Source organism: Ptychodera flava, chromosome 5 (genome assembly GCF_041260155.1).
Source record: "Ptychodera flava strain L36383 chromosome 5, AS_Pfla_20210202, whole genome shotgun sequence".
NCBI classification, from domain to species: Eukaryota; Metazoa; Hemichordata; class Enteropneusta; family Ptychoderidae; genus Ptychodera; species Ptychodera flava.
Window position 1 is genome coordinate 31,734,405 of NC_091932.1, and position 17,716 is coordinate 31,752,120.

Sequence of the window (17,716 nt, forward strand, 5' to 3'; positions counted from 1 at the left end):
TTTCAGTGAAAACTCAAATCTCCAACGGCCGCCTTCCTTAAATCCATCTGGAGGACATGCGTACAGTTTTGTTGCGCATCATCTGGTGATATCCTCCTATCTATCTATCTATCTATCTATCTATCTATCTATCTATCTATCTATCTATCTATCTATCTATCTATCTACCTACCTACCTACCTACCTACCTACCTACCTACCTGTCTGTCTGTCTGTCTGTCTGTCTCTCTGTCTGTCTGCCTATCTATCCATCTATATATCTATTCATCCATCTATCCATCCACCTACCTACCCACCCACCAATCCATCCACCTACCCGCCCATATCTATCTATTAATCTATATGTTTATCTGTCTCTCTATCTTTATATATATATATATATTAATATATATATATATATAACAAAATCACAAAATGTATACAATCTATCTATCTATCTATCTATCTATCTATCTATCTATTTATCTATCTACCTACCTACCTACCTATCTATCTATCTATAGATTTATATATCTATTTATCTATCTATCTATCTATCTATCTATCTGTCTGTCAGTCTGTCTGTCTGTCTGCCTATCTATCCATCTATCTATCTATCTACTCATCCATCTATCCATCCACCTACCTACCCACCCACCAATCCATCCACCTACCCACTCATATCTATCTATTAAACTATATGTTTATCTGTCTCTCTATCTTTATATATATATATATATATATATATATATATATATATATATATATATATATATATATATATATATATATATATATATATATATATATATATATATATATATATATATATACGTACTCTCTGTGCCCAAGTTCAGAGGTTGCCATAAAGCCATTATGGTGATAACCGGGAGGGCACATTGTATACATTTTGTGTGTATATATATATATATATATATATATATATATATTATATATATATATATATATATATATATATATATAATCACAATATATATAATACAAAAATCACAAAATGTGTATATATATATATTATATATATATATATATATATATATATATATATATATATATATATATATATGGCTATCTAATTACATACTGTTGTTACATCTCTCCGTCGTGACCCATCACTCTCAAAATTTACGTATAGACGAATCTTCGATCTACTTGGACGTCACGTTTGTACAATTTATATCTACGAGTGTGTTCCGCGTGCACATTTAATTTAACGCCCCCTATACGTGTACAGTATACCTATAGGCTCAGAAAGTATCGCCACATCATAAACTGCATCCGGAGCTTTTAAAGTCATAATCTATCTCAAACTGTCACATTTATTCCTCAAACTGGAGATGAAAAAGCGTGCGCAGAGGTAATGTATCAAAAATAGCCGATTTCGTCAACTTCTTATAGTCTATGCCTCCAGCACTTATTAGAAATTGGTGAATGTAAATGAAAAGTTGGTAATTTTTTAGATCTGTGGGAAGTGAAGTTGGTCACGGTTGAAAAGCTGACGGCATACCGGTTGTCATAGAAACACATTGTATATAGGTTTAAAGTTTGAAATACCTATATCCAATAAGATTTCACGACTTAGACATACATGTACTATGCGGTAGTTTCAGTAGCTGTTATTTTTGATGATTTTTTCACTATTTTTGTTTTTAATATCAACCATAATTTCTTATTCCACTTCCCAAGGCATGTTGACGTACACGGTACTTGCTCGTCAACTCAGCCTGTACGTGAGTATTGTTATTGTTGATAGGTGCGTTCTGAACTGGACTAGAATTCAAACATTAACACTAACAATACATTTTACACGTATAGATACTGTGTTGACAAGCTAAATAGTAGGTTTTTTACCATACTTCTGGGAGTAGAACAAGAACTTGCAATTGATGTACAAAACAAAATGGTGGTGAAAAATCGTCAAAAGTTACAGCTACTTGCCTTTGATTGACGAGAATAGAAAGACAGAAACATCTAGTATAGGATTTTGTTTGTGGTGCTTGTTTTTGCGTAGTATTCTTTAGTAAATTTACAAACGTCGACTTTTTTATTTTTGCCAGAAATGAGCATGATATAATCATCAAAAATAGTGTTTAACCTATTTTGTTTCGATTTCTCACTTTGGAAGGTAAGTACTTTCCATAAAGCCATAGATAGGTTTGACAGTTAAAATAGGTAAAATCCATGTTTGTTATACGACCATCATGATGTAGCGAATATTTGTATAGGTGTCGCACAAGAGTAAATACACAACCGTATGTTTTAGATCTTGTAGTCTGAAGCGAAACCACACAATGAGAGGTGGCTAATCTAAATGATGTATTGCCGATAGATACGTCATTTCAAGGAGCGAAGATAATAGGTTTACTTTTACTGACAGATGCAAATACGTTCGTTCAGTTTCTAAACATAAAAAGCTACTAAACGTCAAGTGTTGATGTAGATTGGGTAGGACTAATTACATCGGCTGGCTCGTTTTACCGTCCGCTCCTATGGGAAGTAAAATGAGATCCCCCTTGTTTGGAGGTATTCTTCCGTACCCCGGATGACGCATCATCTACATCTCACTGTGATATCCGCGCACTTCAAGCAGCCCTCGGACTAATTCACTTCCAGGAAATGGAATTACAACTGACGCTTGGAATGAGCCCTCTCCGATTTCACTCACAGTAAATGGAATCGTGCGCCTGATGTCATCATCACCTTGGTACCAATGCGCGTTGCTACTGGTTATCGCGACACGCGAGCATTGTTATGATAAGGGTAGCCTACACGTTACGAGTGTTCTTCATTGTCAACTGGGCAAATATTTGGCGGGTTGTGAAAAATTTTCAAGGGCTCTTGATTGTAACACGACAAGCGAGTGATGACGATATTGGAAAGATAACATGTACAAGAATTTGTGCGTCAATTTCTTGCTTCTGTGTGTAATTGTGAGTACTGTTAAGGTCTGTTTAAAGTCCTCAACATGCTAGGTGACATGCCACGGGTTTAATACTCGGTACAGTTCTAATGAACTCCTGATGTTGAGGACACGAGCAATCCATGACAACGCCATGGACCCGTAAATGTTCGCTTGCCAAGCTGACGTCACACATCGGGTGCTGTGATCCGATGAAAACTGCTTTGAACCAAAAAATTAGCTTACTTTGACGATTCCTCAGCTTTCCGGAGAGAAGAAAAGCGTTGTGAAATCTTTTTGCGTCAGATATGTAGCACCACAACACCAGGAGGGGGACAACGCATCATGTCCACCTCCGAACAGGTAGAGGTCAAAGGTCAAATATTGTAATTTCATGAGTGGTTCCCTCATAAGGTCACACACAAACACACGGATAATGCCATTTCTAACGACAAACCTAAATCACCTCTCATTCTGACCGGAATATTTGGGTGTCAGACTCAAAACCGTATGTGTAACTGACCTTTAAGGTAGAAGTGCCCCTCGGGACTCGAGGACATACATCCGGGCCCTTAAATTTTCACAATACTCTTCAGGTCTGCCGCTTGTGATGATTCCATCTGAAATCTTTAACGTAAATGAAATTTACACCGTCTTTTGTTTATAAAAATCGAAAATTTAGCATTTCCCTACAGCATTATCACTGGGTATAAAGCAGCCATTTTGACTGTAAATATCAGTAATATGTTTCTTACTCTCAAACTTTGCACTGTTACTCCTGAATTTTTCCCCTTGCTTGTGGAACAGAGCGATTTAAAGGTTTAAAGTTTCCTTGATGGAAGCATGTACAAAAATTGAAGACTATCTGTTTCGTGGCGCCCCAGATTCAGGGGAGTAGGTATTGGATAATAATAATAGCCTTTATCCATAAAAAGGTGCTATTAATGATCAACGCGTGGTTTGAGGAGAGATACCCTACTGTGTTGTATTCTCTGGAAGCTGCGTCACCGTTAAAGAAGCGCGTCATTTATCAGTTTTATCTAAAAGCAAATTGGCCTAATTGATAAAAAATTCAATGGAATAGGTTAACAACATGTAAATACTCAATGTCAACAACAACTGATACGAGAACCAGGGATTGAGAGCTGTCCCTTTTAAACTACTGATTTTGAGCGTAGGCAATGCAAATACATTGGGTACGCGTGTGTGACTTTGCTGTCTGAGCGATGATAAGACCAAGATGAGATCTACCTTCAGGAGTATTTGCAGGGATAAAAATCCCAACGCATCGACGAGATAAAATTGTCCTCACTCTTTGCGTGGTGACGGGGCACCTGTTCATAACGGCACGTTTGCCAGTGCGCTTGGCAACGGCAATGATATCAGACTCGGCGATAAATGCTGTCAAGGAGCCCAGATATCCATCCGAGTCAGGGAATCGGGATACGGAGCTCACATATACAACCAATATCGTATACTTAATCAGTTTTAAAAGTGAGACATTAGCAATGTTTCGGGGGTTAATAACGGTTTCACGGAGACGCGTATTCAACCGTGTACATACTCTGATTTCTAACTCGGCCACCATACATTTGCAGTAGCGCCTCGCCATAATCTTGGTATAATGGCCAAGCTAAGAGAAGAAGCGATGAAAGTTCTCTCCTGAAAGTAGTCTGAAAAATGTAAGAAATGTATGAACTTTGTCTCATATCGTCTTCAAGACGTACAGTACATCACGCCACTCAGCTTCTAATTAGTTTGATGGAGTTGACAGCTGTCAATCATCCAGAATAACCGAAAAAGATACATATAGGAATGCGATATAAGCTGCGGAATGTGACCCCTTCATTGGATATTTAACGCTCTCAGACATGCAAGCGACAACTTTAGAAGTCATCTGTGAGGGGGCGTGACCTTCGACCCCGCCGAAATCGAATTTTTCCAATTGCGTTTTTTACCTCTTGGCTAACGTTTTCGTATTTTTATTTCCTTTTCTGAGACTTTTCTCATTCTCTAATTCATTTACAGTATTCTAAATTGCGATGATGAAATCGCGTTGATCACCGAAATAAGGTGCTGGAGTTGACATGCGCGACATTTCGAAAGGACGTTGCAACGGGATCCATCCGTGCCTGTTATATTTTAATAATTTTACAATATTGAAGCAAAGTTTTTTCTCAGAATGCATCCTTTTATCATTGCCTTCTGTCTCCATGGGTTTCACAGACTGTCAAGAGTCTGTGCATTGCTTTGTCACAGACACTCGAAAAGCAGGCGTCTGTGGCTAAATGCCCGTGAATCACCGTCATCAGCCTGGTTTTCGCTCTTCAAGTCGTTATACATTTCAAGGCCGGGCGAGTTTAGCAAAAGTCGATGGGTATAGCGTGACACAAACACGTTCATAAAAAGTTATGCGGTGGCATGAAATCTCTGACATTGGCGCCTCCGTGTGTCTGACACAGTTATTGTATGAAAACTGAAGAGATTTTATGTACCATGTACTGAGTGAGGCTTTGAATCAAACAGGCTGTTCTTGAATTTGCATTATGCAGAACGCAGGCACTCCTTCCCAAAGAAAAGCCACGCCAACATGTTTCAAACCTCACACAATGTCATCGAGTGGAAACATTTGAATTGCTGGCGAAAGACATAGAATAAGATTCGCCTACTGGACGTGCCCATGCCTCGAAATTGGCTCCATGGATCTTTGACAGAATTTCCTGACGACTTCTATTAAATCTAGTTCTGTATGATAGTATCGTCGATCAATCGGCAGTTACTTCATGACAAATAAATGCACACCGCCCGCTGCATGCACTGTAAAAAACTGTAACGCTTTATTTACGTCTGCAGAGTTTCCAAAATGTCAGCTGGCGTCTCCGATAAAAAAAACGAGTGACACCGCGTACATACGGAACGAATCAGTTTATTAAACATGGACAGTAAACGGCCAGGGTAGTGGCGACAGGCGGATCTTTGCATGTGACATATTTTATACTGCCCCCCCCCCCGGGAAAATATCAGCCATGGAAAGTAGATTCGACTTAAAAAACGTTGTCGAAAAACCACTGAACGACGAGTCAGTCTGTGCAGCTGAACAGTGAGTTCATTTACGATACACTTACCTCTACAGAAACAAAAGTGCTCTCCGGCGAAGAATTCAGCGCCTATTAACAAGCGGGCAGCATAACCTGTGCAAAGATGTACCCACAAGAGGAAACATCATTTTGTCTATAGAGTCTTAACCACTATTAAAAACCAGAGACTCAACCGACGAACGTGGTGATTTTGCTTACGCCGATGTGACTAGAAAGCTGACGAATTCAACACTTCAATATGATTCTACAAAGCAGTGGAGTTTTCTTTTCAAATTATCCATTCTTTAAAGAAAAATGCTCTGTAGTTATGGGTCCAGATCACACAGAAAAGAACCTTTACCTGCAAGTTCAACGTCTGACTCTGTAGCACTTCACATGATAAACCCGCTCGCTCACTTGATAAACCCGTTTGTTCACTTTTCTACTAGCAAATTTTCTACACGCTAAAGAATAACGCCGTCAACGCTGGACCCAACACAGCAGCTGCCTGGCTCTACCGCAGAAACTTGCACAGAAGGATTCGCAGCGGGGATTTGAATTCAGTTACTTTCGCTCAAATCTAAAACACAACGCCAACGGCTACCGTTTTTTCAGTCGCATAAAAATAATCCTTCTGTGCTCATCTTAAAGGTTTCCTATATACTCAGCCTGAAATGTGAGAAACAACACGGACGCCAAAAGCGCTTGCCTTGATACAGAAGTCACAACAAATAGCGAATTCCATATTCCTGAAGGCGTCTCCATGAATGCTCGAGGAAAGCAGAGATCGTCATAGCGACGTGTCCATAATTTAAGACAATATACCTCTGCGAAAATCGAGACGGAACAGCATTTATAAACTGTATCTGCATTGAATTAATCAAGTTAATTAAAATTTCACTTCAGCTAATGTTTGATACCAGTGTGATGATCACACATCTGTGTTGCTATGACTATTTCAAAGGGACTCAAAGTTTCACAGTTGACCAATAAAATGTGTCACAGTTTGTTCATCTGACCCATGACCTCGCAATCCGCTCTTGTGATTACTGTTATTTTATTTTTTTGTGGAGGAGCTGTCGAGTCTGTTCATGATTGACATAATGAGGATTGAAGCGTGCCCCGACAACATCCCAGATGCTTAGCGATCAGGTGTTGCCATGGTTACACGCTGTTCATAAAAGTGTGACAATCGGCGTTTGATGCAGACGGATAACACCGATGCGTATGACTTGACAGGCGGGTGGTCTTGCAGTTGCCAGAGTCATGCCCTCTAAACCAACTTGAGATTTTCTACAGGACTCTTGATTGGCTTTCAATTTTTTCTTGGCGACACCGCAGGCGAAAATGACAGTCTTGAAGTCGTTGCCAGTGGACTAGTATTAATCATAAAACTAGCAATCGAGTTGTTCCCTAATGAAGGTAAAAATGTGAAACTGGCAAAAATCAACGCGTTATCAATCATGTCATTTGCTTGTCGTCACGTCGGTTTCCAACTTAACCACAAAGAAAAAAGGGCCCGCACAAGATTCTGATTAAATTGGAAGCAGACCCCAAACGAAGGTTTGTAAATTACACGATATAAGGGCCATCAAGGTGTCGACAGAGAAAAATGCTGTGCATGGCAGAGAGTTAGTATGATTTGAAGAGACATTCCCGTTTGAGATACCGCTATAGATACTGAGACATTGTCCAGACATCTTTTGCGCATTTTATCTGAAAGCGTGTTATTTCTGATAGCTTATCACGTGGCATGAAATTCGGGTAGGCTAAATTGCAAAAAAAAAATATCAAATCTGAAATATATTGTACCTTAGCTTTACGCTGTCTTCTTTCACTGGTTGGTTTTCCTCACAATACTCGCTCAGCAAGATGTTCGGGGCTTTTTTGTCCTGCCAGCTTCCAGAAGGGCCTTGTGTGTTGTGTTAAAAAACTCCCTGTGCAGTCCAACATCCTTCAACAGTCAGGGTTGCCGCTGTCCGTACCGGGTTACAGCGGCAGACCAAACAAACCTTTACTATTATGAGTAGGCATGCGGACACTGTGCCCGACCGAAATCTGCCGTGTTTTATTCGCTGATCGAAACGTGACGTCACGTTACTGTCGCATTTCTATACATCAACCCGCACAGTGTGAGTTTCTCCATTTTGCGTGATCTAATAGCAAACAAACAAACGGGCATTGCGCATTTAATTTAAGTGGGTGGCTGGGCGAAGAAAGTTGTATGTCGCCAGCGGTACTTTTTTCCAAAACACGAAAATGACTGACATTAAGCACAAGTCCTATATCCATCGATGACTGTTTCTAAAAAAAAATCACAGCGCGTGAAAGTCTGAGATTCTGACCCTGTGTGCACACAGGTATCTATTCGGCGTGTCTTGAAGAGAAGGTATATTACTGGCAAGCGCACATGTGAAAGGTGCTGTGGCGGGGATGAAACAAAACACCAAACGGTGTCTAGTTTTAGACTCTATGTTCCTACGCGACCTGCTGGGTAAAATGAAGCGATAGTGTTGTTACTGGTCTCTCATTTGTCGTTCTTTTACAGTGTGAAGCAGACAACTCGATCCGGAATGCACGCTCTCCGTGTTTGTGAAAGCGTTTTCGTATCACGCAGTATACCGAAAATTGTCCCAACAAATCTTTCAAAGTCGGATTATCAGTAATAATTTCGAAAAAAGTCTGGCCCCGTTGCAGACGATATTTCTTCTTTAGCCCTCTAAAAAATAAAGATGGAGGCCGCGCATGAATATTTATGACATGGTACCAGTTGACGTGGTGTCATTTTGGGCTTAATACGATTTTAGTTGGTGTTGTTATGATATCACCGGGCTTCAATAAATTAATTCCACCGGGGAATTAGCTACGGTTCGTCGTCACGTAATGTGCATAACGGCTAGATAAGAAGATTTCACTTTTGTGTACAATGTGGAGGAATTCATTAATTATATTTCACATCTCTTAAATAATTTATCAGCAATTTTCAACGAAACTGGCGAGACAGTTTATCATTTTCGTCAACAGCGCATCGTAAAACGCTAGAACCGTGTTTTACCCTTTTTCCAATACATATCTTTTCCCTCTGATTTGTTATACATGTGTTTATTCAGCAATATATGCATGTGCGTCTGTCCATGTATGTACATATATGTATGTACGCATGCATATGTACATATGTACAACATGTATGTATGTATGTATGTATGTATGTATGTATGTATGTATGTATGTATGTATGTATGTATGTATGTATGTATGTGTGTGTGTGTGTGTGTGTGTATGTATGTATGTATGTACGTACGTACGTACGTACGTACGTACGTATGTATGTATGTATGTATGTATGTATGTATGTATGTATGTATGTATGTATGTATGTATGTATGTATGTATGTATGTATGAGTCTACATCGACATCTATTTTTACCGTTTCTAAATTACCCTCCATTGGAAGGCCACTATGTAAATATGGTTGAAGCCTCCAATTGCCATGAGATACTTCAATAATCTTGCAGAATGGCGATAGTTTGTCATAAAGCTATCTTTTTCAGGGCCAGGTATTATAGTATTATTTGCTGAGCTGCAACTGAATGACCACACATCTTTCCAAAAAAGGAAAATGTGTGCTATTTTCGCTTGTACAGGTTACAAATAATTAATGCCAGTCAAGTTCTAGTAGTTCGAAGTGACATTTGTGAAATATTTCGTAGTCTGTGAGTGTGTATGTGTGTGTCTGTGTGTGCGTGTCTGTGTGTGTCTGTGTCAGTGTGTGTAAAGGGGTGAACAACTCTTCCTCTCACTTCTCTTTTACATCTCTGATTGTTTATCTGTAGGCACGGGTCTGTTTGTTTGTGGGTCTGTTCAATTTTGTACAAACCGTTTAAAACACTTCGTTTTTGTCAATCAGTCCGCATATTTTAGTCTATACTGGTTTTTCTCGGTTTTCATGGTCTCTGCGTCGTCTTCTTCTCTCTCTCTCTCTCTCTCTCTCTCTCTCTCTCTCTCTCTCTCTCTCTCTCTCTCTCTCTCTCTCAATTTAGAAACAAATTTATGCATATCAATATTTCTCATGTAGAAGGGTCTACCCAATTCTTGCGAAGACCGCGCGGCTGCCTTGCCCATTTCTGGGCTTGCGCTCGCGATTGACTTCGAAACAATCACCTCCATAATTAATTTAATCTGTCGAATGCTGGCATGAGGAGGCCGAAAAGAAGAAAAGTAGATCGTGTTACATGTGAAAGCAGCTCCAATCACCCGCTTCCCTGGTGACCAATTACCAACTTTTATTTCAGTCGCGATCGGTGTACAGCATCGCCGTGTCCCCAGCGGTGCCACACAGGTCGCCAATTAGCCAAATCCTAGCAAGTATGCGACGTTTAAGCGGTAAGGTGTCCGCCACAAGGTGCCTGAGTCGCTCAGACCCGCAATTAATCAACCTTCCATCTCACACCTCTCGGCATACCCGACATCGAAGTCGCGGACTCGTAAAAGTATTCCGCTTAGTAGCGTATCATTTTATCGAAGGTCCCGATCGCATTTCGTTCAAGATGTTCCGTAATTGCATAGAAGTTGGTCTGCTCTAGGTCGTTCCACTCTGTCTCACAAGAAACCAGCAGCAATTATTGGTCAATTAAAAGCGTTCTTCTGTATCAATGTTGACAGAGTGGTCACACTTCGAATTCGTTGTTTACATTGAACAATTAACGGTAGGGGATACCGGCGCCCTGACAAGTGTCCCCGCGGCAATTTTTTTCGTCCTTCGTACAGGTATATATAACGGCGTTTACAGAGTAAATGATTAAAATTTTATGCGTATCCATTTTTCTCTATCATAAATCATGAAAACGGAATCTTAGCCGACTTCATGTTCTCGCAAAAACATCTCCAATTCTGTTTGTGGTGTGAAAGCGAATGATGGTCCCCGCGCTGAACCAGTCGGCCTGCTGTCAGATACGCATGCGCAACTTTCCAACTTTTGCTGAACGTTTCGCTAACGTAAACTTTGATTGAATAAATATTCCATTTGAATAGTATTGTTAAGAAGTTTACGCGTACGGGACATTTAAATCTTTCAACTTCATATAAGGTTGTTGCATATCACCAGCATTGGAAAAAATTATAGGCCGTGCATTACTACAGTCCATCTAGCATGTAAACTGTGAACCCTCATAAAACGCATTTACACGTTCCAAGCGTTTTGTCATTACCTAATTGAGTCACTAAATCAGACAGTCTTGTCACAAAATGACCTGGATTGACCCACTGCAATCGTTCGAACGTGTGACTTTTCACGAGCTCCGTCGCCGTGAGAGACGCGTTCACGCTTGCACGGGTCGCAACGGCAGGATGCAAATTGGGCGACGTGCTTTAAACAATGATGATGTCAACCCTATTTACGGATGAGCAAAGAAGTGCCGCAGAGAAAATCAGTAATTCGAGTCAAGTCAATGTTTTGACCAAATGTTTGATGTCGAGCCAAAACATCCCGTAGCTATCTTTACCCGCGTGCTGTCATAATTATGTGAATGTGTACCGCTAATTCCCAGCTAGAATATGCTGTTGACGTGGTTGGCTTCGGACGAATATCCCGTTCTAGCTCAAATGCAATGCACAGTGCTGAACAGCGCATGTTTTTAGAATCGTGCAGCTTTCCCGGGAGTTTTCCATGTCGGTTTTTTAAACTGTCGATATCCCTGGCGTGCTAGAAACAAGCGCAAGGCGAGGGGATCGACAGGTAACAATTTTGAAAGGTTTGGGGTGGTATACAGAACACCCGCATTCACAGTGTTGCGTGTGGATTTCACTTCGAACAGTTTGCCCATCCTTTCAATGCCATGCTTGTTTTTAATCTAACACCTATCAGTTATGTATTGCGTTCAGATCTCTTTATTTTTTTGGGGAGGAGACAACCCTTATATTTTGTTTGCGATCTATCGTCATTGCCATATTCACGGTAGATTACGGTCTCTGTTAATTACGCGTGGTATCTTTGACGAATGATAAAAAGAAGGCCACATGTAAGGCCAAGAAAAATAAAAAGTTTGTTTCTCATCCTCGCGCGCGTCAATTCAGACCCGCCGCGTCAACCTTTTTTCTACTCATGAGGAAATAAAATGAAAAAAATAGCAAAAATATGCGACGATAGTGCATCATAACACAGTGCTGTATAAAACAGAACTGTAAACAAAATAACTGACACTAACATTCCATTCAGAACTGTACACATATGTCACTGTTATATTAAGCTGTCAAAACAGTGCATTGCTGCACTAAAAGTCAAACCACAGCACTGTTGCTTTACAAAAATACTAAAGCAACACTGCTATGCATTTATCTCTGCGTGAATCCTATGTTGTTTTCATGTTTTTTGTGCGTTCTTGTTGATTGCAGAATAAAAAAATAATTGAGAGAAAAAAACCCGCGTCACCGCATCATTTTGAAATATGTCTAGGATGAGAAACAAACTTTTTAATTTTTCTTGGCCTAATACTCTTTGTCGTGCAATCGCCCAACACCTTGTAAACTGAAGTAAAACTTCACACAAAGTTCCGCTCATATGTGCGCTAAATCTATTTTGTATTTCATCACTGACACTGCTGACGATAGAGTGTATCACCTTTTGTCGGAGTAAGGCACGCACGCCAACAGACTTTCCACGGCAAACTACGATTTAATCACGAACTAGCCCCGGAAAAGGGTCACCTTCCCGTGAGCGAATCTTACAGTGGTCGCCATTACTAGTCAGTTTCTCAGAACCTCCCATCATTATTTTCTTGCATTCACCAAAAGTCCGCAGAGTTTCGATGAATAATAAACAACCTCAATTCACTTCAATCACAGACACCCTCAAACACTCGACCTATCGATACGATGGCCGCCGGAAGGTTCAAATCGTGATTGCTCGGTATTACTTCACCACTTGTCTCGCTGGTAAATGTCGTGTTGCTGATGCTGGTGCTGATTTATACAGTCACCTTGCGTGGTGGCACGTAGCCTTCACCATAAGGTGTAATTTCTCGCCTGGCTGAAGACGTGCAGGCCTGGACGTCGCTGGCTGCTAGACTCACCTTCAAAATCACGAAGCATCTGAGCGATCCAACGATAATCAAATCACGACCAAATATTACACTTCTTTGTGAGGGCATTGTCCCTTCACTTAGGGTTGAAAATATTTCTATTTACTATTCGAATTCTCGCCGGTACACACCTTCGAACTGAAAGGCACCCAGCCGTCCAGAGACGCCCCACGGGAAAACGAGCAATGTATATAGTTCACCGTCTCTGCTGACTCTAGACTTGGTTCAAGTCGGTGAATTTTAAAAATAAAATCCTTTATAATAGTTTCTCTTGTGTCTCTCCTATTCCGGAATTTGGCAGCTCACGCCAGGTTTTCCCAGCGATTGAATGCGTCACATTTGAGTCTGCGCAGTAGTGAGTTAGTTTCTGCCGGATTCACCGACTTGGACTTCTTGCAAAGTACAGGCCGTGAGACGGACTGTGTACACAGTGACGTAGAGCAAATACAAAATGATTGGACAGCCCCCGCCGTTATTCTGGCCAATAAGAAGAACGCATGCTAATAAACCTCTGCATGCATTAAAAAGTTTGTTGTCATCTCCGTGCAAAGCTAGACATCGAGTACGTTTTACATCTGGGCGAATAATGGCATCAAGTTCGTACATCAACCGCGTTTTACAACTGATCGGTCGACCACCGCTAATCATGCGAGATTACCAAAGAAAGCTTGTTGAGAGTTACATTGAGGGAAAAGATGTGTTCGTCTGCACACCAACCGGCAGCGGAAAATCACTGACATACGAAGTCGCTCCACATTGTTTTGATTTCCATCGCTTCAACTTTAAGGACGGTGTCTTTTTCCATCCTTGAATAACCGGCCACGATTTTCGCATTTTGTAACATGGGCCCCACAAACAACACATATTTTCACGCGTTTTCGGTGATAGAACAGAGGTCGTGCTGACTTTTGTGGGAGTGATCGCACTCGACATTTTGTCAACAACGCCATGTGAGTTTTATGCACGTCTCGTTTGGGTCAATTGGTAACTCCTCCCAATGTGTAAAATTTAGTGATGTCATCTTATGAATATATATGAGTAAAGAAAACGTCATCTCATGAATAATTTATAGCAACGCAAACCCTGCAAGAAAGCCAAGTCTGTGATTCCGGGTGAAACTCCGCTGTATAGCGTTCACTCCACTCATCGCGTTCACTCCACTCATCGCGCGCGTTTCACATGAAAGCAAAATACAAATCATTGCGTTCACTCCACTCAAACATTCACAAATCACAGACTTGAACCGTCTCTGCTGACTCTAGCACCGACAAGGAACATTTCTCCCTATTTTCACAATAAACGAACTAGAATGTTTATTCAGCGTTATCCAAATCCCAATGAAGTTCAAAAACTCCGCCCTTGCACGAGTTGTAATGTCTGCAAGGCCCCTGGCATAGCAAGGCTAATGGTTGAAAACCTCTACGGTGACCAATATGGGCACCATGTGTGTGTCTTTTCAGAGTCGACACCTTACACTGAACAGAAAGCATTTGAACGGTTGGACTTTTGTTAAGGAGTGGCTGCCAATAGTAATAGAACATAGTCAGCTTAATTCGTGTCTCTGTGGATTCCGAACTACTTCATATCGTCCTTACAGACAGTTGTGGGTTGCGGTGCTTTCGAATCGCAAGGTGTACGTGCAGTATTTTGTTTCCTTCAAAGTTTTCTCCTCTTGATTCCCTAGTATAGGGCCCAAAATACAAGAAGCGCAGACTACATATGCTGAAAGTGTAAAACTTGTATCTTTGTGCTCAAAATGGAACGCAGTTTTGCAGATTTTTCTCGAAGATAACTCTAACGGAAGCCACAAAATAGGAGAACTTTTATCAAGGGTTTCCTCGCTGTCAACTTGCAGCAATTTTAACTCTAAGTACAATATACCGTGCCTTCAGTCCAAAAAAAATCGTTCTCCTAGAGCGATCTGTTTAGCAGAAATGTCTTTAATGAAAGCGAAACTCGATGAAATATCGCTAATTTCGTTGCATCACCTTGGGACAATTCCCCTCGAAATACGCGTGCGAGGAAATTAGAAAGTATATGAAAATTGCAGAATGACTTCTTGCGGCAACGTGATATGGTTTTGAAAGAGCTGCAATCGTTAAACGACAGGTCACGCCACGTGATATCTCGCGAGATATGTACGCAACCTACCACAACACAATAGCGATGATATTTTCTGTGCACTGTCGACTGTCGCGTGTCCCTTAATACTTTTGACGCATGTGGGGATGTTATCCTTTAACAGGCAATTAGCGCCTAGGAAATAACAAGTACAAGATTGCTGAAAATCGTACTTTTTTGGTTCCAAATTTTTGAAGAAAATCGTGGCAATTACTCTGCTGTAAACTCAGACATAAATTGTGAGAATTTGCATCGTCATCCAATGTCGCGCTATCATTGCTGGATATAGAATCGAACCGGCGATCTGCAGCTCGATTAGCGCAATCGAGAAATTAGCAGAGGTGTGTAAAAATTAACGACATATTCAAAGAATAATGAGCGTGAGCACTCACTTGTAGACAGCTTGGAAAATCTTGTAAATGGCACTTACAATAAAATCAATGCATATTGAAATCTTATTCTTCAGTAAAACGTACCGTCACGATTCTCGCCGACGCGAGCGGTTCAGACAGAACCAGGTCGGATAGAGGAAGGGTATAGAATCGCTTTCATGAACACCGTTGTTCTCGTTGTTTCATCTGAAACGCCGGCGGTGTTAGGTCTGTGGGGCCTCAACTCTTTAAGTTAACTGAAGCAAATAGTCTCTGGTGGGGGAACGACTTAAACGCTCCCAAGACGGAGGAATCGCGGTGGAGGAAAAGAGAAGTACACCCCAGGTAGAAAGCATTTACCGTGGCCCAAAAAAAGCCTCGGGTGGTGAACACCTGTCTTGAATCGCATGTCTTGTAACGATACCACGATGTCAAATTGCAGTCATTAACTTTGAAACGCGGCCACGAGTTACTGCGTCGCTGTCTAGTCGATCGTATTGGTGATCCACAGGTACCGCGTTGAAAATTGTAAGCGGCAATTTTTACGGATATAAATTTCTACCCGTACATTGCCTATAATATGGAAAATTACTTTCTCAAAGTTAAGAACACGAAATTGCTTTAGCCTTGACTGGGTATTGCCCGCTGCTATTGGTTGTATCTATTATCGGTAGCAGTGAATCAATTTAGCTCCATTGAGCCAATTTGCCATCAAAGCAATATCCGAACACTCTTGAAGTGACATTTTAAGTTTATCCGGTGAACTGCAAAATAAGCCAAGCATTGGGATGTTGAAGATTTGTTTTAGCGTATCAAAGACATTCTTTGGCCGCCGCCGATCGGCTAAATCTTTAACTTTACCTTCCTTAGAGAACGCATTATAATTTTAAAGTCCTTACTGCCATCGCTTTGACTCAAGCCCCTCTTCCCCGGCCCGAACTCCTGCGTTCATCTTTCATGGCGTAACTTAAAATCACTTTCATAATAATCACATGCGTCATCGCACAATTTCTGGTCACCTTGGAAATTTGTAAAGTCTCACCATGTAAAATGTTTAAATTATTTCGATTGCCGAAAGCTGAAATAATCGTGGAATACTACATTTTTATCAGACTTTTTTTTCACGTTCGGGTACAATTTTTACCACAGTTTGCCATGAGGTCACTGAATCATATTAATTTTGGGAAACGAATACATCTTGAAGTTTCCCCCGGACGTTTCGTTCTAAATGTTGTTATACTGACATGAAAGCTGTGTTGTTGTGATAGTCGTAGGCATTCATGTGTAAAATTGACGGTTAAAGTTCCGTATTATATTGGGGGATTGAAAATTTAATATTTTCTATATAGAGTCAGGACAGGGATAGCGACCATTTGGAATTTCAAACGATGTATATATTAGTATTATGATTTTGAAGGTCATTGGTTGAAAGTTTCCTTTAAGAAAGGGTTTCAGCAAAAATCTGTCTTTCAGTTTCTGGACGGATACTACCTGAATGTTTAAAAAAACAACTCAAGGTTCACGTTACACGTAACATGCGCCCATTTTTGTATATCATGGACAAGGGATCGACCGTCAGACCTTCAGAAGGGGGGTGTTAAAAACTGGAAACAATTTACAGCGCAAAAACTGTTGAAGCAACCTTGATATTTCTACATGGAAATCTCGTGATTGGCAACTGAAAAAAAGTGTCGAATCGAGGGAAAAGGTAAGCATGCTACGCCAACTCGGGAAAAAATATAGATTGAATGATCTTGTAAAATTCATGCATATCGTTATGCTGACCATTTCCCTCCCATGAAATAATGGTCCATCCCTAAACAATCAAAGTCGTGCGAAACAGATATAGTCCCATTCATACCGTGTAGTGATTTAGGAGATCTCAATGAACGATGGCTATAACCGCTGTATCGGGGATAATCGGGCTTACTTTAGTTTGCGGTCGGTAAAATGACGCATTTGTCCCTATTTCTGTTTTCAACACTTGTGCATACAAGATGTCCCACCCCCTTGACAACGGATTCAAAGGCAGTGCCACGTGGCCTCCCCAGCTTTGACCTCGAATTCACCAAAGTAGCATCCTAATAATTGAGATATGTTGGGTCGAGTAAAAGATGCCGCGTTTTTGTTACACGGTAGCGTGTATTCTAACTTCTAAAGTACTATCGACTGGTA

The 17,716-nt window shown here is 40.7% G+C and overlaps 1 protein-coding gene across 2 annotated transcripts in view; it reads right to left on the reverse strand.

Annotated features, from left to right (window-relative positions):
- Nucleotides 1-17,716, reverse strand: part of LOC139133515 (orexin receptor type 2-like) — a 127,595-nt gene that overhangs the window by 88,478 nt on the left and 21,401 nt on the right. Inside the window, exon 1 of one of the 2 annotated variants that reach the window (XM_070700156.1) lies at nt 7,786-8,054. The exons of the other annotated variant lie outside the window; for it this stretch is intronic. The gene's annotated coding sequence lies outside the window, so the exon portion shown is untranslated. Of the gene's footprint in view, nt 1-7,785; nt 8,055-17,716 lie in introns of those variants that run through there. 2 annotated transcript variants of the gene reach the window in all.